General features: G+C 38.6%; 1 protein-coding gene across 2 annotated transcripts in view; it reads left to right on the plus strand.

Moving 5' to 3' along the window:
* The first annotated feature begins 5,961 nt into the window (after nt 1–5,961).
* Nucleotides 5,962–24,211, plus strand: part of MBNL1 (muscleblind like splicing regulator 1) — a 209,973-nt gene continuing 191,723 nt past the window's right edge. Inside the window, exon 1 of one of the 2 annotated variants that reach the window (XM_040480519.1) lies at nt 5,962–6,067. The gene's annotated coding sequence lies outside the window, so the exon portion shown is untranslated. The remainder of the gene's footprint in view (nt 6,068–24,211) is intronic. The other variant, XM_040480529.1, reaches the window with a different exon arrangement.

Genomic DNA, 24,211 nt, shown 5'->3' on the forward strand with positions numbered 1-24,211 from the left:
TTGACAAATTGAAAGGAACTTTTTGGTCCAACTGTGTGTTTTCAAATTTGATTTGGAATTATCAGCATCATACTTATCAGGAAACTTAACCTGCTTGGCCTTTTGCCTGTAATAGCCAATTAATGCTCACAACACCCCAGTGAAGTCGATATTCTCATTCCCTTTCACAGATAAGGGTGAAAGGTATTTGAGAATGATCAGACAGTGCTGGGACACCTGGGTGGCTCAGTTGGTTGAGGAGCTGGCTCTTGGTTTGGGCTCAGGTCATGATCTCACAGTTCATGGGTTCGAGCTCTGCATCTAGCTGCCAGAGCATAGCCTGTTGAATTCTCTCTCTCTGCCCGTCCCCCCACCAAAAATTAATAAATAAACATAAAAAAAAGAATGATCAGACAGTGCTTTCCTCTTCAATTCTCTAACTGCACAAAACAATTATATGCATGCTTAAATATTAAATCCATGTATTTAATAAATTAAAACTAAAATCAGTGAATGAGAGTACTCCTCTCACCACTGAGCTATGCAGATAGCAACTGAAAGGCTGCCACTTCAGTAGTTTTAAAGTGGCCATGAAATAGGTCTTGGGAAAAAATGGTGGCTAAAACCATGAATGTATTTATTTTAATTGAAATCTTTTTTCAAGGACAAATGCAAAGATGCTTGCTTACTTTTAAGTGGTAAGTGCATAATAGCCAAAAAAAAAAAAAAAAAAAAAAGGAAACAGATTGAGAATCATAATTATAAATGTGAATGAAAAATATGGAAGCTGTGTAATATTTTTCCAATCTACATGATTTTTGAAATTTCTCTGGAGGGTATTTTAAAAGGTCAAAATGAAAGACATGAAAATTACCATGTTATTGCCTTTCTTTATCAAGATATCCTTTCATAAAATAGTGCCCAGTTTTTACTTAAAAGAAAATATTTTCTTGCATCAGAGATGTTATTCTTAAGTTACTTTCATGCAAAATATGATGCAATGTTAATGCATGCTATAAACTAGTACATGTTTAAATATACATTGCAAATATATACGTATCACATGTAGAAAGAGCTAACAGTATGTTGATTAACTGCTAATGCTTACAATAACCCAGTTTATTCCTAATGCTGATGATAACCTAGAAGCACCACTAATGTCTAAATTGTGGTCTCAAAAAACCATGTCCCACTAAAAGGAAACAAGATCCTTTCAAGAAAAGGGCTAAGGTCAGGTCTGGAATAGGAAATATAACAAAAGGAGCCCCGGGCCATCTAGTTGTGAGAGAATGCAAGGATTTTATCAAAGAACTTTGGGATCCTCTCAAAAAGCTACAGTAGCAATGACTGGAGCGTTAAAAAAGAACAATGATTACAATACATTAAGACAGAAGGTAAATTTAATCCTACAAATCAATAAGAAGTTGACATTTACCCAATAAACAAATGTCTGGAATGAATGAACAGGCAATTTACAAAACAGGAAATATAAAAGGGGATACAAACATTAAAATATGTTCAATCGCCATAGTAATCGGGGAAAAACAAATTAAAACTATGAAGATACCATTATTTATTTTATTTTTTTGCTCATCAGATTGGCAAATCTTCAGAAGTTTGATTATATCGAGTAGTGGCAATAGAGCAGAAAAACAGGAAGTATTGGAAGTTCAAAATGGTAAAGCTTTTTTTGACTGGGCAATTTGGCATAACAATTAACATTTCAAATGTGTACACCCTCTGGCCCAACAATACTACTTTCCTATACTTACCTTAAAGAAAGACTTGCACAAACTTAAAAAAAATTATTTATTTTTGAAAGACTGAGAGAGAGAAAGAGAGAGTGCAGAGGAGGGGCAGAGGATATGAGGCAGAATCTGCATGGACAGCAGATCATCTGATGCAGGGCTCAAACCCATGAGCCATGAGATCATAACTTGAGCCAGAGTCAAATGCTTAACCAACTGAGCCACCCAGGTGCCCCAAACTTACACATACTTTCAAAGAGTCATCTATAATGCTGTTGACTGGCTACACTGTTTTAATTGTGAAGAAGTTATACAAATTTTATCCATCAGGGAATTAGATATATGTGAATCAATTCAAAAGAAGAACTTGGCGATATCTTCAAGCTATACTGGTAAGTTAAAAAAAATCACAGTGAAAGTATACTGTGATGATTATATATATATATATTTAAAACCCCATGAGGTACGTGGGTGGATCAATTGGTTGAGCATCCAACTCTTGATTTCTGCTCAGGTCATGATCCCAGGGTTGTGGGATCAAGCCCAGCATCTGCCTCTGTGCTGAGCATGGGGCCTACTTAAGATTCTCTCTCCTCTCTCTCTCTCTCTCTCTCTTTCTCTTGTTCTCCCCTTTGCCCTTGCTTGCACTTTCTCTCTCTCTCTAAAATAAAAAAAAAAAAATTTAAACCGTTGTTAAAAAACCCACAGAATTATTCATTCAATGTGTCATATATATGTAAGGAGAGAGAGGATTAATTTTTGCTTTATCTGTATTTTTACACTATAAACACAACAAAGTAAGTATTTTTATTTTATAATTTTTGAAAGTTAGGTAAATAATTTTTCAATAATCCTCCAAAGTGGTTGTTTATGGCCCCATTTTACAGAGAAGGAAACAAGACTTAGAAATAATAGCTGGGGCACCTGGGTGGCTCAGTTGGTTAAGCATCTAACTCTTGGTTTTGGCTCACGTTCATGATCTTGCAGTTTGTGGGTTCTAGCCCCACATCAGGCTCTGTGCTGACAGTGTGGAGCCTGCTTGGGATTCTCTGTCTCCCTCCCTCTCTGTTCTTCCCCAACTTGGGCTCTCTCTCTCTCTCGTTCTCTCTCTCTCTTTCTCTCTCAAAAATAAATAAATAAGAACTTAATAAAAGAAATAATAGCTGACTTGTCCAAGACTAAACAATAGAAATAAAAATTAATTCAGGTTCATCTTAGACCTTCTATGCAGATGCTTTTCTCTAGATCATAAGCCCAAATGATCTTGTATTTTGTACTGGTGAAAACTTTCCTGGGGAGATACCTAGGTTGGAAACAGATATGGGAGCTATAAGTATTTGCCAATTGATGCCATGGAAGTATACTGGAGAGAGTGTCAATAAGAAGAGGACCAGGCCCAGAACAGAATCCTGAGAAGCAGAAATATTTAATGGATGAACATAGTTAAGGCACCCTCTAGCAAAGTCAAAGGAGAAATTGTTACACAATCAGAAGGAGAGAGTGAGGAACTCGAGCACAGAGAGCACTTCTATAAGAAGGAAGTGGTCAACAGTGGCATATGCTGCAAGGAAGTCAAGTAAGGGGGCTATGAAGTATCATTTGGATTTGGTAACATCCAAATGACCAAGGTCATTTGATGACTTTGGCAAGAAAGTCTTGGTGAATAGGAGAAGCAGAAACCAGAATGCAGGGAGATGAAGCATGAGGAAGACAGGAGAATTTCAGAGTATGCCACGTCTTCAAAAATTTACACATAGAATCATGATATGGTCGAGCAATAAAGAACACTTGCATCCAGCAATTTCTATGTATGGGGTCTATACCCAAAAGAATAACCCCGAAGAACTGAGATATTTGTATATCCATGTTCATAGCAGGATTATTCACAAGAGCCAAAAGGTGGATACAAACACAGATGCCCATTGAAGGATGAATAAATAAATAAGAGGTGATGTATACATATAATGGAATATTATTCAGCCTCAAGAAGGAAGAAAATTCGCACACATGCTACAACCTGGGTCCACCTAAGTGAGATAAGCCAGCCACAAGGACCAATGTCCTAGATTCCACTTATATGAAGTATCTAGAGAAGTCAAATTTGTAGAGACAGAAAGTAGAATGGTGGCTTCCAGGGACTGGTTGGGGTTGGGGGAGAAGAGGAATGGGAAGTTATTGTTTAATAACAGTAGAGTAGTAGAGTTATTGTATAGAGTTTCAGTTTGGGAGGATGAAAAGATCTAGATATGGATAGTGGTGATGCTCATACAATAATGTCATATACTTAATGCCTCTGGACGATACACATGAAAATGATAAAAATTGTCAGGGCCCCTGGGTGACTCGGTCAGATGAGCATCCGATGCTTGATTTTGGTTCAGGCCATGATCCCAGGGTCATGAGATTGAGCCCTGTGTTGCTGAGCCCTGTTGGGCTCGAGCAGAGAACCTATTTGGGATTCTGTCTCTCCCTCTATCCCTCCCTTCCATTTGTGCTCTCTCTCTCTCTAAAATAAAATTTTAAAAAAGATAAACATTGTCTATTTTATGTATATTCTACCATACGCATACACAAACACAATATACACGAGTATACGTGCATGCATGCGCGCGCGCACACACACACACACACACACACACACACACACACACACACCAGGACTTCAAGGAAGTCATTGACAACTTTTTCAAATGGGAAAGTAATAGGGAGGGGTAGTCAGAGGAGAGCTGTTTAAGAAGGACCCTTGAGCATACTTAGAGAAACAGAAATCCACATCCACCATCCAGGTAAAAGGAACACAAATACTGGGCAAGGACATTAAAATCATCTGCGGACATCAGCACTACGCTTCAATAGCGAAGCCTGGGTCTTTGTTGGGCAGATGGGCCTCATGGTTTATAACAGAACTCAAGTACGATCATATTGAACAGTTTTCAAAACACATAGAATCTAAGCAATATTAATCACATCAGTAACTTTTTCTTCAAGGATTTTCTTATAAGTATCTCACTAAAGAATTCAAATCAAATTTTATATTGATGACACTCTGGCGTTTTGCTGCTGTTGTGGTGGCAGCTTTGTTAATATTGTTTGTTGTTTTATTTTTACTTCCTGCAAATTCACATCAAGCAGGAGTTTAGGTGAAATGGAAAAACGTTTCCATTTTTAATCATCCCCTAATTGCTCTTTACTGCCCTTTCGAAACCATGGTTAATTAAAAAGCAGAGTGTGATACCCCGAGAGCATGATAGTTTCCAAAGTCCAGAAAGTGGTTCTTGCAGTGTGTGGAGGTTTGACAATTTACAGTTATTCTTGCAATCCGCCAGCCGCTTCCTCTTCCCTTCCCCAACAGCAAGGGAGGGTGGGAGGGGCTGCCACATACAAATTGCAGCTATTCATTTGCTTCCATTATTCAGTAACCTGCGAGAAGAATGTGTATGAGTATTTCGTTCTATTTGAAGTTGACGGTAGTATTGGCCTTGATCAACTGTTTTTATGTCCTTTTTCTACCGTTGTCCCTACTACCCCGTAAATATTTTCAATTAGCGTTCCAACCTGTTAGAAACTTAACCAGTGATGTTCAGCATTGCAGGACCAGCACCTGCTTTTTATTCTTGTGGCCGAACTTTAGACAGACCATAGCTTATGGATAAGCAACAGTTTCAGTTTTGCAATTCTTTATCTGTATGTAACAGGCAGCTATTCATGAGAAAGGAAGTTTAAGGCCTGTAGGTAAAAAACCACTACCCAGATTCCAGGAAAAAAGTCCGTTTACTGAAGTTTTTTTTTTTTCTTTCTTTCTTTCTTTCTTTGTACAATATGTCTGCACTCAGATTAGCATTTCGGTCATACTCTGAAGAGTTTAAATTAATTAGCCTTATAAAAGCAAGTTAATCCCTCATGTATCAGCTTGACAGTTTTTGTCTGCATAGAGCAGAATTTTGTTTTTCTATGATTATCTTTTGGCCGCAGAGGAGCTGTTTCCTTATGTAAATGAGCATTACATAATCAAGTATAGATTTCAATAGCTTAACTTTTCAAAAACTTGCTCACACATATACATTTGTGTGTATGTTAATTATATATGAATACACACACACAAATTATAGTCTGTTACCATGATTCCAAATGTGACGTTTGTGAATAACTCCATTCTCCATAGAATGTATAAAGCAAAATGACTCTGGTGTTTCACAACTTCCTCTTTTGGTAGACTGTCCTTTTGCAGAGAGAAAAAAAAAATTGACTAAAAAGAGCTAAGCAGAGAGTCAGAGCCCTTTCAGATGGTGGTTAACTCAACTATTTAAGGAGCTTAACAAGCAACTGAAAATAACACAGCGGTAAGAAGAAAGTGTTAACTTGCTATTTTTTATTTTTATTATTTGGATTGCTGTTTATGGAATAACAATTTAAATGTTGGCTGCATTATAAAATAGGTTAGCTTAATCTGACAATTCTTACGGAAATAGTCCATATTTTAAATGAAAAACTTTAGTAAATTTACAGCTTCAACCGCACATTCAACCTTTTAAAAAGCTGGAAGATTTTGAAGTTCTTATTGATCTCCAAATTATTTTAACTGAAAAGTAAAAAAAAAATTATTTATTTTCATAATTTTGTACACAATTTAGTGCCAAAAGAAATTTCATACTAATGTAAATTTTGAGAACTTTTTCTTCCCTTAGCTCTAGTAAATTCCTAACATTTGTAAGTTATCCTAGTTACATTTGTTAATTTTGCATAGTATTAGTTGGACATTTTCCAGGATAAAGATATTTTTGCATTTGTTTCTACCCACTGTGAAAATATAGAGAATTATTTAAAATGTGACATTTCAGTCTTTCATATCATCACATTATGATGATATTTAAATACTTAGGAAAAAAGCAATTCGTACTGTAGATAGTAGTATTTAAAAAAGTAAATGAGTAAATCAAATTTTAGAAATTTATGTTTGTCTTAAGATTAATTCCCAGTTATAATGCTTAAAAATGGAGTAAGAACTAAAAGTCAGACCCTTTGAATTCGTAATTGCAGATCAAAATAAGCTGAAACTAATTTCATTAGGAAATTCTAAAGTAATCTAAATCCAACAGAATTTTTTTATTTGTGCCAAGCCAGAGTAATATATATGCATATTAACTATTTAATATAATTACATTTATCACGCAGCGATTTGTAAATCTTTTTTAAGCAAATAATATATTTGAATGCTTACTTAATTTGGTTTGCTTTCTTAATTAGAGTAATCAGGTGGCTTCTGAAAAAGAAAGTACACATTGTTCCATAAATTAATGGATTTAATTTTAATCAATTTGGGTAAACAATGCTGTCACACTGGTTCTATTACATTACCTAGAAAATAGGGTGTTGTTTTTTTTTTAAATTATTTTCATGCAATGTGCTATGACAGGAGTCACTGTCTTTCGGTTATAGAGAGAAGAAGAACAGATTGTTAGCGTTAGAAATTCAGGAAATGAACTGTTGACTCAAGTTTGACATTCTTAACCAGATCAAAAATTTACCATCAAGTTGATAGTTGTGAGAAATCCATTAAAATTGTGCACGTCCGTCTTTATGTATCACACGCTCGTTACACACAACTATTTCCATCAGAACTTGGTTGTGTCCTTTGCAACAACACCAAGTCTAATGCCCCTCTCTTTAAAAATAAATGATGGAAGTATTCTTAAATGTCTGGAATTTTAAATGAGATATTTTGATATCATAAGCTATTAAGTGTTGTGGGTTTGTTGTACGTGGTGTGGTATTACGCTGAATAGCTGATAACAACCAAGCAAAAACATAGTCAAGGAAATTATGGTCTAAATTGATCAACACTGTAATTCAGACTGGCAAATGAAGGCCAAAGAAGTACAGAAAATTCTATCTAGCTGGCGTGATGGATGTGTTGCCGTGGTGGTGGTTGTGTTTGTTGGGAACTCTTAGTCTCTGAACGAACCGTCTAGTCCTAGATTCTGGAGAGTAAGTTAAGAATTTGTTCCATGACAAAATTATATGTACCAAAAAAAAGAAAGAAAAAGAAAAATGAGTGCTACCTGGTTGAGTTTCCATGAGCTATATGGATCGTTAAAGGAGAAGGTCTTGTCATTATTGGGAGAAGAGCAAAATGCATTGCATAGGCTTTTTATTTCACATGGTGTCATAAGAAAAAGCATTGAGTCCACCCCCCAAACCCACATCTTTTTTTTTTTTTAATTTTTTTTTTCAACGTTTTATTTTTATTTTTGGGACAGAGAGAGACAGAGCATGAACGGGGGAGGGGCAGAGAGAGAGGGAGACACAGAATCGGAAACAGGCTCCAGGCTCTGAGCCATCAGCCCAGAGCCCGACGCGGGGCTCGAACTCACAGACCGCGAGATCGTGACCTGGCTGAAGTCGGACGCTTAACCGACTGCGCCACCCAGGCGCCCCTAAACCCACATCTTTAAAGTGAAACTGATATAATATTGTAAGTAATTTATTACATAAATTTTTACTTTTCAACTACAGACATAAATTGTACTGTGTTTCGTTAAGATTACATTCATATGACACACTGAGACATAAATCTTCACTGAATCATAAAAGTTGAAGCTGGATGACTGCTGTATAGCGCTGCAAAATTTTGTATCTGTCTTAATAAGACGTGGTTGTCTATATGATGTGTGCGTGTTCTTGCAGGGTGTCTGTCAGACTGCTGCCATCCAGGGTTGATCCAACGAATCTCACAGTTTTGTTGGGTGTCTGTCCCCTCCTTCAGAGTGGGAACTTTCTAAAGCCGCCCACCTGGGCAAGAGAATGACCTATTTCTAGAGGGCTCTATCCCACCTCACTAATATGTTCCCTTTCAAATAATAATTTCGCTTTGAAACAATAAGGCTATTTGTTCTTAACATAGATGACCGGACTCCCAAAAGAACTTTTGAAACATTGATGTCCTTGTTTGGTTAGTTTTCCTTTTGTTTTTTGTTTTTTGTTTCTTTGTTTTTTGGCCATTGTCTCATTTGCAAAAGTAAAGATGAGAGCTTTTTGCTGGAAAGATTATAGTTTGAGGGCAGATTCAGAGGGATGGCGTGTTTTGGATTCAGAAACAAAAATCCTCTAAATCTGGATAATATGGCTTTTTCAGCCTTTTTAAAAGCAAATTGTGTCCACTTACATCCATTGATTTTCTATTTATTTTTACTGGATGGGACTTCCAAATAAGTGCCACATGTAGCATATTCATATTTCTTCTATTAATGAAAAGATGTGTTATATGGGAAAATTATTGTGTTCACAAAAATATGTGCTTTGGAAGTACATATGATTGTAAGAGGGAATATGAATCTCATTTCCATACAAGAAAGAATCTCTGCAAATATAAAGAATAAAGGCGAATTCTTTTATATTTCTGAGTATTTCCTTTAAAAAAGAAGTATTATATGCGGTCTAATTTATACATCTGCATTCTAGAAAATAAAAACACTGTTTAATGCTTAAATCTTTAGAGCGTAAATTATGTGTTGTTTGAGAATTACTATTACATTGCCAATGCTTCCCTAACATCACTGATATTTTTATTATGTTATATGAACTAGAATTAGGCATTTAGATTTGATGTCTTCTAAATACTTTCCAGCTTTGTCTTTTCATCATTCTACATGTGTGCAAAATGGGCTTCCATTCTCCAGTATTGCTACGGAAAACAATACATTTGTATTTTTAAATGCAAATTTAAAGAAAAATAGCATTAAAACCATTAATTCATAATGGAACCATGGACAGTGAAGCAGAAATGAAGTTAGATTGGGGCGCCTGGGTGGCTCGGTCGGTTAAGCATCCAACTTCGGCTCAGGTCATGATCTCACGGTCCGTGAGTTCGAGCCCCACGTCGGGCTCTGTGCTGAGAGCTCAGAGCCTGGAGCCTGTTTCAGATTCTGTGTCTCCCTCTCTCTCTGCCCTCCTCATGCCCTGTCTCTCTCTGTCTCAAAAATAAATAAACGTTAAAAAAAAAAATTAAAAAAAAAAAAAAGAAATGAAGTTAGATTACTGTTCTTACTCCATGAACTAGTATAAAATGTCCCAGCTCATTTTTATAGAAATTAATTGTAAGTTCTCAGTTTTTTCCACATGTAGTGCTTATCACAGTCTAAAAATTCTTTTCACTTTGGAAACAAACAAATAGTAATATGATCTTGAAAAAAATCACCACAGTTCTGATTCTGGAAAAAAAATAAATTAGCAGCGTTTTTCTTTAAGCATACCTCAGTTCAATTTGTTTTCACTTTGCATAAGAAAAAAAATTGAAGCAGAATGCTTTATGCTCTTCCTGTGTTCGTGAACAGATCTGAATTAGAGGAGAGGCAGGAACATCGTCTAGGCAATTAGGCTGCCTTCTGAGTAAAAATCATATATCTAACGCCATTGGAGTTTTTAAATGCTCACTAGACATGCTTATTATACTTCGTTTACTTAATTTTTGTATTGAGAAATAATTTCAAGCTCAAAAGAATTGTAAAAATAAGAATTGTATAGTGGACACCTACATACCCTTACCCAGGTTTGCCTAGTCTTAATATTTTACTCTAGTTGCTTCATAATTTGCTCTCATTCTTTCTCTCTCCATATCTTTCTGTCTCCATTTTTTCTTTCCTGAACCACTTGAGGGTAAGTTATAAAAAACATGACCCTTAACTTCAGATTGTAATTACTAAATATAGAGGTAGTCTCTTATGTAATGGTCACAATATCCATTTCATAAATTTACATTGATACCATACTTTTATTATTGGCCCATATTACAATTTGCTATTTATCTAATAATGTCCTTTATAATTTTCCCCCTCCAGTAAAGCATCCAGTTTAGAGTCATGTGTTTACATTTATTTGCAATGTTTCTTTAGCCTCCCTTAATCTGGAACATTTCCACATCATTTCTTTGTCTTTTTATAAAATTAAAACCTTAAAGTCTACCCACCAACTCTTTTTTTTTTCTTTTTTTAACATTTATTCATTTTTGAGAGACAGAGCATGAGCGGGGAAGAGGCAGAGACAGGGAGACACAGAATCTGAAACAGGCTCCAGGCTCTGAGCTGTCAGCACAGAGCCCGACGCGGGGCTCGAACTCACAGACCGCGAGATCCTGACCTGAGCGGAAGTCGGACGCTCAACCGACTGAGCCACCCAGGCACCCCTCTTTTTTGCTTTTTAACCGTGTTTCTCATTTTGTATTTGATGTTTCCTCACGATTAGATTGTGGTTTTGCAGTGTTTGCTAGAATACTGCACAGGTGATGATACCTAGGGTCACAGGATGCTCATCTATCCCCCAATGGTATTGTTAATTTTGGTTGCGATGTCAAAGTGTTGCCTAATTTCTCCACATTGTAATGACAACTCCTCATGAAAAATTTCCTCTTGGGTTAATATTAATCAATGTTCTCATCTTATGCAGTCTTGACTGTAATGCATTACAGTTATAAAATCATGATTTTCCAGCTCCAACACTCCCGGCACGTTTCAGTCAGCCTTTTGTATTCTAATGTAAGCAAAATCTCCCCCTCTCTCCTGTATTTAATTACTAATTTGTATATCTGTTCCTGATATTAACTCAGGAAATTTTGTCTTTCCAATGGTCTATAATTCTTTACTGCCTTAATTGTTACGGTGCTCAAATTGTCCACATCTGACCAATGAAGACTCTTTATTCTGGCTTCTATGTCCCTGTGGCCAGCTTCCCTCGTATTAGTACGCACTTTCTTACTTTCTGGCATAAAAAGATGTTCTAGGCTAATCTGGTACCTAGCACATCCCAACCCTGGAATCATTCACTTCTCATTTCTTTTAATGGAAAATGGTCTAAAAGGCCAAATCTGGGTTAGGTATTCTCACTGCCACTGGAGTGCTTTTCTTTTTTGACCCTTCCAGCAAAAATATATTAATGCAAATACACACATACAGACACAAACATACAAGTATGCATACAAAAGTGCATATGCGTGCATTCATAAAAATTTATATCCATACACATATGTTTTGGACATCCTGCATTCACCTGCTATTTCCAATTCCAATCCGTTCCCAGAAGGTTCTTTTTTGCCCTCACCTATGCCATGTTTGTGCGTCCCTTCTTCCACAATGGGAGCCCTGGATCTGAACATCAACGTGTTTACTCATTTACTTAATTCTATAAAGCATCTAAGAGGCATCTGGGTGACTCAGTCGGTTAAGCTTCCCACTTTGGCTCGTGAGTTCAAGCCCCACATTGGGCTCTGTGCTGACAGCTCAGAGACTGGAGCCTGCTTTGCATTCTGGGTCTCCCTCTCTCTCTGCCCCTTCCCCGCTCATGCTCTGTCTCTCTCTCTCTTTCAAAAATAAATAGAAAATTGTTAAATAATTTAAGAATTAATTTACCCAAATCACTACAATAAACCCACTAAAAGGAATTCAGGGTTTGTGTGCACCTTCTCCCTCCACACACTCATTCCCCACCAAACACTGTGTTTATTAGTTACTTGGATGAATTCTTTTCTTTCTTCCTTCCCTCTTCCCTCCATCCCTCACACGTTTTCTTTCTTTCCATTTCAGGTTATCATAGTATTCATCTGAAATACAATTAGATTGATTTGTTTCTGTTTGTTTCCAGTTTTAGAATTTTTTCCCTTTGCATTCTTATTGGTTTAATTTTATTTTTTACTTGATTGAATTTTAATTGTTTTTCCTAGCCATGGAGATTAAGTGCTTCTTGCCCAAGCCATTTCTGTTAAACAAACCTGAGAGTCCTATTTCAAATGTTATGATACAACTCAGAAATACCTGTGTGAGTTATTGGTTAAACTTTTAGCTTTATATTTCAATTCTGTTTAATCTACATTTAGTCTGAAGCTAATTATCTGTCACGTATTCCAAAAAGTGGTAATTTCCATTAAGAAAGTAAGTTCCAGTGGTCTTTGGTCAACTTTATGAATTTATTATTCCAGAATGGATTTTTAAAATTAAATGTGCATATAGCATCACACTTACAGAAAAATAGGCAAAGAAAGAAGCAACCATGAATTTGTATAGTCCATAAGCACTGGAAAAATTCTCACCCTCTTCTATGAGTGATTCTAGAACATTCCTGTCCCTTGTACTCTCCCATATTCTCCTCATAATGATGGACACATCCTGATATTTGTGGTAGGAAGAGAGAGTTGGTGAGTGCCATGACTCATTTTCAATTTCCATTCTGTCACTTACTGCCTGTGAATCTTGGATGGCTACTTCTCTCTCCAGATATCTAACCCCACAACTTTAAATTAAAAAAAAAGTTATACCTCCTTAAATTTTGCCAGCTTATGAACTCATACCTCAAAGTGATTATTGAACCTCAGATGTTAATAGGCATCTTAAAGTTAACACGTTCAAAATAGAGCCCCTCATTGCCCACCCTTCTCTCTGCTCCATGCCAGTCTTATTCGGTTAGTAAATGACATGATCTTACACCCAGTTATCCAGGTCAAAAGTGTCACTAGCTTCTTTCTTTCCTTCACCTGCATCCTACTTATCAGCAAGCCTGTCAGTTCTGTTTCCAAAATATATCCCAACATTGACCAGGCTCACCCCTTCCACCATTTTGAGCACAGTGAAAGACACTATCATCTCTGTTCTGGACGTTTCTCTCTTTTTCTACTCTCTCTGTCAAGACAGAGAGCTTGCACAAGTGGTGGAGGGGCAGCGGGAGAGGGAGATAGAGAGAATCTCAAGCAGGCTCCGTGTCCAGGGTAGAGCCCAACGTGGGGCTCGATTGCCCAAGTGTGAGATCTTTTTCTACTCTCGCATCCCTACCAGCATGACCTTTTAAAATAGAAGTCAAATCCTGTGACTCCCTGCTCAAAATTCTTCAATGGATTCCTATTTTAATTATGAAAAAAAATCCAAATGCCTCACTATTGCTTATATGTATTATCCTCTACTTCCATCTCCTCCCTCACATCCTTCCTCTTATCCCGTCATTCACGATGCTCTGGCTCCACTCCTTATTTTGCTTCTGGAGCTTCCTAAACTCATTCCTGACTCAGGGACTTTGCACATGCTCTTCCCTCTCTTGGCATGTTCTTCCCACACATTACTGTGCACAACTCTTCCTTCTTTAGATGTTCAGATGATCCTCCTAAAGGATGTCTTCCATGACCAACTAAATATTTTATTATAGTGTCCCTAACCCAGTCACTGTGTCCTTTCACCCCCTTTTAATTTTCTTGATAGCACTTAATACCACACAAAACCTTTGTTTCTTTGTTTAATTATTTATTCCCTGTTCCTCCCACTGACAGGTAAGTTCCATGAGGGTAGGGTTTGGTCTGTTTTGTTCATATTATATCCTCGGTGTCTAGAAGAATCCCTGGAACATATTAGGTCTTCAAATGATGATTAAGCAAAAGGCCTCAACAGTTTTGAACCTTAGATACAAATAAAACAAGCATGATAAAAATAACCACTATCTCCCAAGGTCATGTGGAGGAGGCCATGATTACGGTAGTGTTCTAAACTGCCATGCGATTGTCAGGTGGGATACTTCTGTTAGCACTGAGTGAAAGGAACTGAAACAAAAGAAGTGGTCCCTGGGGACAACAAATAGACCGAGAAGTTCTCTTTTTTGTGTGCACTGGCTCTCTTCCATGGAGCTAAAAAGAGACTGGTTCACAGTGGGTGCCACTAATCTCTTAGAATCCTGGGGGCAGTCACTCTGCATTGCCGCCCCACTGCCTTTGCACTGGTTCTGCCTCTGCCCTCACCCCCAGGGAACACATGTGCCCACCCTTCCTTGCCAGCTAGGGTTCATCGCTTCCCTTAAGCCAGATGGAAGACCAATCTCCTTCCAGAATTCTTTCCTGATTCACCATCTGCCTGTTCTGGCCTCATGGCTACGCATATAGTTCACATATTGTTGTGTAATTATTTGCTGGTTCTATTTTTTGATCTTGGAGTGGATTTTAAAGGCTATTTTAGGAATATTGTTTGGAGTTGTTTTGTGTGTGTATCCAACATATCAAGTTTAAGGTTATAAACCTATGACTCGGTTCTTGAGATTATTAGGTCCTAAATAATGATGATGATGGTGGTGGTGGTGATGATGATGATAATGTTAATAATAATAGCTTTACTATTATAGTTTTTAGTACTCGTTTTTAGCACCATTACGTATCATTTTTAGTACTAGGTTTTAGTACCATTTTTAAAATGCCATTGTATTTAATACCATTGTGCTTCACAGGATTAACTAACGAATTTAATACCCTCACAGACTTTGTGAAATAAGTACCCCTAGTACTATTTTACAGATTTAAGGGGGGAAAAAAGACAGGTTCAGAGAGAGTTTGATAATGGTCACAAAATTGGTCCCGGTGTGTCTGTCTCCACAATGGATCTTTACCATGTTCACATACTGCCCTGGTATTTATACTGAGCCACTTTTTTTTTTTTTTTTCTATTCTATGGTCCTCCCAGAGGAGGGATGTGGTGACCCTGCCTTTGTGGTTCTTCTCAAGAAGTGGGTTATGCAAAGAGACAATTTTAATTCTTGTGAGAGGCCTCTGTTTCCATTTTGAAGTGCATTTATTCGTGTATTCATCTCTCAAGCATTATGCATGAAGCACTCATCTAGATGCTAGGAAAACAGTGATGACCAAGCCCAAATTTCTACCTGAAGGAGCTGAGGTTCAGTCCAGTGGGAGGCAAGACAATGACCAAGCCGGTAAACAAGTAAATGTTTACGAAGGGAATTTCGATGATGCTAGATAGCAGCATGAAGACCATTCAACAAAGTAAAAGGATAGACAGGCAGAGAAGCAAAGTTCCTCTACCTAGCTGGCCTTCCAGGTGGCCTCTCTGAAAGGGACATATTTAAGCTAAGACCTGAATGATGGGGACTTTGAGAGTGCCATGCAGAGGACCCTGGGAAGAGTGCTGGGCGATTGCAGAGGACGCAGGAGTGAGTTTGGCATATCTGAGAAGCAGAAAGGTGGAGTCCAGGTCCCATGCGGGTAGTGAGAGATGATACTAAGAAGCTGGGGCTGAAAAGGGGCCAGGTTCCTTAGGTTGTAGGCTAAGGCAAGGAGTTGTACACTGTGAGCAAAGATTTGCAGACATGCACGTGTGTGTACTTGGGAAATGAGTGCAACGCGTGACCCATTCGCTCTCTGTGTTTAACAAAGGCCAAGAAAAACTGTTGCTTGAAGAGAAGCAACGATTACCACATAGGGCAAAAGCTTTCCTAGGTGGTAAGTTATTATATTTAGATAAATTTCAATGAGCTGAGTTTGTCTTCAGAGGTTAACTACATTTTCTTGCCTTCTCATTTTTTTTTTAAATTTTTTTTTCAACGTTTTTATTTTTATTTTTGGGACAGAGAGAGACAGAGCATGAACGGGGGAGGGGCAGAGAGAGAGGGAGACACAGAATCGGAAACAGGCTCCAGGCTCCGAGCCATCAGCCCAGAGCCCGACGCGGGGCTCCAACTCACGGACCGCGAGATCGTGACCTGGCTGAAGTCGGACGCTTAACCGACTGCGCCACCCAGGCGCCCCGCCTTCTCATTTTTATAATTGGTATGGGTTTGATGAAAGTGAAAGGGCTTAAATATTATTTAAATGTGTCAATTTCAGATTTTTCAGTAAAATTCTTATGGAATAACTGACCTTCGTCATGGCCATTGAAAACAGGTACCCTGATGTCTGGTAATGGGGTCACCAGGCATGTTAGTTTCTGCATGGATAAGAAGCAGAAAAGACTAGAGAAAAGGCTGTTTTCTAGTCTCTGAAGACAACAGATGTTCTCCTATTTATTCTTCTCAAATCCCAGCACCAGTGATGGTAGGGACCCTTACAACATCAACCAATTCCTATTATAAGTAGCGATTACTTACTCTGCATTTCCAGAATAATTATAAATTTCCTCTGATTTATTTTTATTATCCCAAGAGATCTAAATCATCCAATTATTACCTTTTAAATCCCAGAATTAGATGGATACAACTTTTGCAGGGGGAGTTGGGTGGTTGAATATGATTTGGGAAAGGAATATAGAATATCTTACTAAAAAGGACTTCTCCTCCTCCTCTTCCTCCTCCTCCCTCTCACCCTCCCCCTCCTTTTCCTTCTCCATCTTCGTATTAGTATTAGTATTATTTAAACAGACCTAATATTTATTAGGGACAAGAACAAATGGCCTCCCCACATACTTAAGAAGTTAATGACAACTAGTATGGCTGTTTGGGTTAAGAGATGACAATGAAAAAAATCTACCCGTGGCATTGGACTGGGTGTGGCTAGAAGGATGACAATGGGTGGGGTAGAGAGGAACACAGTCATAATTTCCCCAAGGCAGGCAGACATGATATTGTAGGAGCCACAAGCTGACTTATGAGTGTTCCTGTCAATGCCCAAAGAGAAAACTATTTTGTTGGTGGTATTGGGAAGTATGGAGGAGCACAGGTGACTTGTGTGCTATTTAAACCATGCAGTCCATTGAATCATGTAAATATGTGGGTATGATGACTCACCATATTGTTGGATTATTGCAAAGTGTGAGATGGTGTGTGGTTTCCAACTGCACGCGTGTGTAAATGCATGAATATCTGCAGTGTGTGAATATTTAGGGAACACCCCTGAAACATGAAGCCGCTTCCTGACCTGCTGCCCATAGGTGGACAGATTAGTTAAGAAGCAAATATATTGAAGTATGAGAGTACCAGGCTTTTTACAATAATGATAGTACACATTTGTTGACATGAACTAGATGCAGAAGGGGAGCGTAGAAGAGCATGTGGGTTTGGGGCATGATTCCAGAATTGGATGCTAAAGATGCCTTCTCCAGAACCAGGAGGCCTCTCCTCCTGCCTTATTTGGCTTTGTTCCTCTGGTTGGTGACCCATCACATTGGAAAAGAATCTCTTTCAAAAGTGTAAATGTTCCTCTTTCTGTGGGTGATGTCATCATTCCTGTGGCCCAAACCTTTGTTACTAAATAGTACTTAGCAACACAAAATCATTATGTTCTCCGCTTCAAGTTCTGAGGGTGTCTGTTCTGATGAAATTGAGAGATACATTTTTTCAGCGAGGAAAGAGTAAAAGCTGAAAAAGAGGGAAGCTATGCCTGGAACAATCTCTTGACTAGTGTTACTTAAATGAAGCAAGTAGACAACTAAATTTTTATCCCGTGGCAACAGCTCTGACTGCATAAAAAAAAATCACATATGGTTCCAAAGGATGTGGTTTCCATGCAACTGTGCATTATGTACTCTTTTTTAAAGTGGAAGATGCCTTTTATTTGGCTTGGCTTGTCCTTCCCATGTTGTCTTTTTTTTTTTTTTTTCTTGTAAAGTGGGTGGGGAAAGTTGGACAAAAGAAAGCTGTGCTCTGGTCAATTAAAAGTGATGTTTGAAAAGTGCCTGTTTATCACTCCAGGGAACATCTTGGATTCCCTTTTGATTACATCCTACCTGTCCATTCAAAAAACTGTAAGAGGATCTGTCTTTTATCTTATAAACAATAGCTGTACATTTCTTAAACTTGTAATTTGATTTTAATCCTCATATCTTGAAGAAATCTGCCGTTTAACATGAGCTTATTTTTAAAATAGCCTATGTTTTTTGGGGACGCCTGGGTGGCTCAGTCCATTAAGTGTCTGACTTCGGCTCAGCTCATGATCACATGGTGAGTGAGTTTGAGCCCCGCATTGGGCTCTGTAATGACAGCTTAGAGCCTGGAACCTGCTTTGGATTCTGTGTCTCCCTCTCTCTTTGCCCATCCCCTGTTCATGGTCTCTCTTTCTCTCAAAAATAGAAAACAACCCCCCCCCACACACAATTTAAAATAATATAAAATATTATTATTAATATTAAATATCCCATTTAAAATAATAATAATAGCTGTGACCTCTGTTAGGTCAATTCCCATGAAATCATTATCACAATTCTATGAGGGAGATAATTTAAGTTAGTAGGAGACTAAGAGTTGAAGAGATTGATTAGAAATTTGTGCCTAATGACAGACTCCAAAGACCATCTTTATTTCATAGGAGCCAAGGCATGCATGGGCAGAACAACAGCCTTTGAAGTAACACCCCTTATTTTTTAACCTAATTCTTCTAAAAAGTGAGGCGCGTACATAGGCCATTGTACCAGTCGGGGTGGGGGGGAGAGGTGGCTATGCTCTTTCCAAGAGCAGCCAACAATACTTGCAGAAGGACAAGGTTGTAGCAGGCATGACTCTTGCCATTGGAAGCTGGCCCATGTGTCATATTTGGCACAGGAATACCTATTGCCAATAACACCAAAGGAGACAGTGTTTTACCCCTAGTCACCTGGTAATTTAGTCATAAATGAAATAGATTTAGTTCAGCTGGCTTCTTGCATCACACTAAGGAAACTATCCAGATTTGTACCAAGTGTCATCCATGCACTCCTTTACTTAATAATTAATTTTGGCGATCTCAAACAAGTTGGATATTTGGTGCCAGATGCACCCTTTTCCACAAGTTCAAGTCTAATCTAACAAAGTTAATACCTCCCAAGGCTCACAAAGAGCTCATGGTATTTAGGGAACCTGACCAACTATTTACAGTTTCTTCTATGACAGACCTACCAGAATATCGTAAGAAGAAACAGACTTCAAAGTCCTCAAAGAGGAAAAAAACTGTTCTGGCTAAGTCTATAATTTAGAGTATCTTCAGAGAAGAATGACTTCATGAGAAGAGAGGCCCAGAGTGGCCAGCCTCTTTAAACAGTTAACTTGTTCTTTATTTAATTGTGAAGACTAAGTGACAGGTAGGAAACAGCTTTTGTAGGAACGTGGGAGTCTTGAAGCTATAGAAGGAAGTTACACTGTGCATGGGAGTAGCATGTGGGTAGGAGTTACAGACTACTGCTCTATTGCTAGTCTAGAATAATCATGCATAAACATCTTTACAATGGCTCCCGAACAGAATTAATAAACTCCTATTAAAGGCACTTGATACGTTATTTTGTGAAAGCGCATGCTACCTATTATATTCAGGAATGGAAAAAAATAATAATTTTGCATCCAGGAACAAAGATTTAAAAAGATCCTTTAACTCTGACAAAACAAAAGATAATACATTTGGATTTTCATACATTAATTCCAAAGCTGACATGCTCTACTCTCTGAAAGTATGAGAGAGAAGCTGGCTTTGTCTTGGAGATGTCATAACCTTAACAGATTAAACCCAGGAAATGGACAATAAACACCAAAGAACAGCCAGGGTGGCATAGTAATGATCAGTCACAGATTTCTCCAAACCTTGCCCTTGGGGGGCTGTGTGGTAGACATCCTGCATCTTAACAGAAAAAGGGTCACTATTTCATGCAACTAGTAATAGAATTCTGTCTTGCAAACTAAAAGGTACTGAAGACATCCAGTTTAAGTACTGTGGTGGTTCTCACATGGCTGTAATTCTAGACATTGAATTGCATGAAAAAAGAAAGAGATCATAAAGGTAATGATAACTGTCTACCTTTTGAGTTAGGCTCACCTGTTCACACTCTCATTCCCTTACGCTACACTTTGCGCATTTATGTTATTTACTTAACTGATTACAATTATTTACTATTGCATAGCTATATCCTGCTGGACTGCATGTTTCAAGGGTTTTGAGGTCCAGTTTTGCTCCTTCTATAGCCTCAGATTCTAGGAAAGGCTGGAATTATGCTAGGTGCTCAATGACTATTTGTGAACTGGGTAGGAAAGTTGACAGCAAAAAAGACAGAGCGAAAATGCAGCAGTTACTGGTGAGCTGGTGATCTACGGTCAAAAAAGTTTGAAAAGGGAAAAGAACGTTCAACATTGTCTAAAAATACATCAGTACTGGGAAGGCTCAATGGGATCAGGTCCTGTCAGTAGTTCCTCATTGCTAAGGCTGTGGCAGAAATACGGGCGTTCAGAGCCACCCAGGTGTGGCCATTGGGACCAATGGCACATTCACAAACACCATAAATTAGGACTTCTAATGTTATCTGCAAATGAGAAATGTCCTATTAATGTATTTGTATTTATGATTTAAGCATGTTATTTTGTTGAGTGAACTCATAAAATAGATAAGAATTTGTAAAACTTTTTATTTTCGAGAAAGTTATACATACAGATACGCCTGTATACACATATATGTATATATGCACGCTTTTATGTGATATGCACACACACACATACATATTCTATAGTCTTAATATTAATAAATCCGAAAGGAAGTGGCCTAGGACACTTCTGATCTCTCAGTGGCCCTAATGTCATTCTCAAGGGGCGCTCGTGATCACAGTTTCTTAGGAAGAGACAGGATATGGAACTTTAAGCAAACAGCAGCCTAAGCATTATAGAACATGTAGGGTTATGTTCTGTGTGGACTTGACTGTATCTTGTTTGTTTTTAAGCGCACGGACAACCACTGATGCTTACCTGGTATAAGGTGAAACATATTTAGTTTGCATGAGAAGCACCGTGTCCCATCAGGTACATGGCAAAGCTGTACAAGCTCTCGACAACCAGTCCTGATGCCCACGTATCTAGATGCCTATGTGCACCAGTTTGCCCAAAGCTAACTATTTGAAACAGAGTCTCCTGCAGAGAACACTGTTTCTTTTGTGCCAAATAGACCTTATTCACCAAAGGAAGAAAATGGAGCAGGTCAATGGATTGCCGCTGATTCTGGATAATTTCATTTCCTAAACTCTAGCTCAGTGGGAGGAAACCTTGGCTGCACATTGGAATCATCTGAGGAACTTAAAAAAAAAAAAAAAAGTACTGATGCTTGTGTGCCACTCCCAGAAATTCTGATTTGATTGGTCTGGATTGAACTCTGTGGATCCAAAGTGAAGCCAAACTCAGGAACCACTTCCCTACTTTCAGTCTTCCCGTTTCTAGGACGGGCTTATAAACGCCACCTCATTTGCCTCTTAGGAGAGGGCAGAGAGACATTATGTGTGATTAGAGTCCCTAATGTTCCTGAATTTACTGGTTTCCTTTCTTCCTTTATTTCAGGAGGGGAAATAGAGAGGGAAGGATATAATGGTGGGTGGGCGGTGGGCAGCTTAGAGGGTGAGAAGGAGCCCTCTAAACTCTGCCAGTTAGCGGTTCATTAGGGTTAACAGGCTATCTTTTGTCAAAGCAATCACTTTTGAAGGATTAAGCCTCAGTCTCACCTTAGTGTGAACGGCTTTAATCAGATAATCTCCTATCACCTAGCTGAGGATCCCCTATTGAAGGCCTGGGGGGAAGCCAGGAGAGAGTTGCAAGGCCAGCCTGGGACTCACGGAGGGCAAGGTGAGCAAGCCTGCTGTCTGGGAACTAGACTCCACCTTGGTAAGCTAATAGCAGCAAAAACATGAAGAAAAACAAACTTTGTTTTTTAAAAACTTGTAATTAATTCATTTACTGAGAGAGAGAGAGAGAGAGAGAGAGAGAGAGAAGGGGCAGAGAGAGACAGGGAGAGAGAGAGAATCCCAAGCAAGCTCTACATTGTCAGCACAGAGCCCACTGCTGGGCTTGAACTCAGAAACTGTGAGGTCATGACCTGAACTAAAATTGAGAGTCGGACACTCAACCAAGTCGTCCAGTAAAAAACAAACAAACAAACAAACAAACAAACTTTCATTGCCAGGGCAACGATTTGTTATGAGCGTTTATACGATCAAGTTGCTTGTCTGTCTTACGGCCCTTTATGTCTTTTCTAGCTTTTTTTTTTTTTTAATGTTTATTTACTTTTGAGAGGGAGAGAGGCAGACCACAAGTGGCGGAGGGGCAGAGAGAGAGGGAGACACAGAATCCGAAGCAGGCTCCAGGCTGAGCTGTCAGCACAGAGCCCTACGTGGGGCTTGAACTCATGAACCGTGAGATCATGACCTCAGCCGAAGTCGGATGCTTAACCGACAGAGCCACCCAGGCGCCCTATGGTTATTTTTATTTTTGAGAGAGACAGAGCTTGAACAGGGATAGAGGGAGAGGGGGACACGCAATCCGAAGCAGGCTCCAGGCTGAGCTGTCAGCACAGAGCCCAATGCAAGGCTTGAACTCACAAACTGTGAGATCATGACCTGAGTCAAAGGCGGACACTTAAGCGACTGAGCCACCCAGGCGCCCCTGTGTCTTTTCTTTCTTTCTGCCATGAAGCACTTACCATGTGCCAGGTAATTTTACCATTTGCCAGCTGCTTGGGAGTCTGTGAGGAGCGAGGCCTGGCGCAGCCCTGTCGTCCTTACCATCTGCCTGGCACATGGTGAGAAGGGTTTGTTGGATTTAATTGAACTGTTTCATTGGCTACACTTTTTTCCAAGAGTGTGAGGTTTTTTCCCACATCTGCCTCCCCCACCCCACCCCAACCAGCTAGACTAGGCTGTGAGTACCTTGAAGAAATCTTAATAATCTCTGTATCCCCAGTGCCAAGCAAACTCTTGGCGTATGATCAGTGCCCAATAAATATTTGTTAAATGAACTAAGGAGCAATAGCCAGCATACTGATGCCTACATTAGGATATTAGAATTAATGTAAGACTACTGCTCTGTTTCCACACTACTGGACAAGGCAAAGAGGGGAAAAGGAGAAAAAGAATTATGAATCCCCCATCATTCATTAATGTGACAAAAGTCGTTCTTTTTCAAAAATCCTTTAGGACATCTCTTGAGAAATGGTCTGAAGGTAATTTCAGGAAAGACAGGTAAGAAGGAATAAACGGAGTGGATAAGATCCAGAGAGAACTCTCATAGGAGTCCAAAATAAAATGCGTAGATAGGGAAAAATCAACCTTGCTATTGGCATTTTCAGAAATTTGTTTGCATTTAGGAATAGATAAAGCAATGGGCATATTTTCAGGTGCTTTTATTATACGTAGAAATGTTGGGATTGCAGTATAAAAATAGTTACACTAGAACATTTATAAGACTTATTAGGCACTATTTTTAAAAGATTACAAGAGGACTCTGGGCTAAGCTGCAACACACAATTTTATGAGATGGTAGAAAGCATTTCATAATATTACATGTAATTATATCCTATAAACATATATGAGTAATATATCCACTCTGACTTTCTGGCTACCTGTTTCATATTTATTTTGTAACTGCTTTATTTATTAAAAGACCACTGTTGTATATTTCCTTTTCCTTAGTGACAATTCTCATTAGAAGACAGGTGTATGTCCCAGGTAGAATGTTTAGAAATATATTAATTTTAGACACATTAATTCAGGATCTGGGATATAGGTTGTGAGACACTACACTGTGGGGCAGGAGTCTTAACCCTCATTAGCTGTGAGGTTTTGGTCAAGGGCAATTCTCCAGTCCCCATTACCTCATGTGATAAATGAAGATTAAAATGTATGACATGAGAGATGTCATTTGTTTTATAAAGTTATACTATGAGATTAGGTGGGAGAGAAAATGGAACACAAAGTTGCATATATAGTATAATATCAATGTAAAAAATGTGTTGAGAGAAGCCTGAAAGGAAATAAACT

This window comes from Herpailurus yagouaroundi, unplaced genomic scaffold (assembly GCF_014898765.1).
Source record: "Herpailurus yagouaroundi ecotype Mexico unplaced genomic scaffold, PumYag 159, whole genome shotgun sequence".
Classification (NCBI taxonomy): domain Eukaryota; kingdom Metazoa; phylum Chordata; class Mammalia; order Carnivora; family Felidae; genus Herpailurus; species Herpailurus yagouaroundi.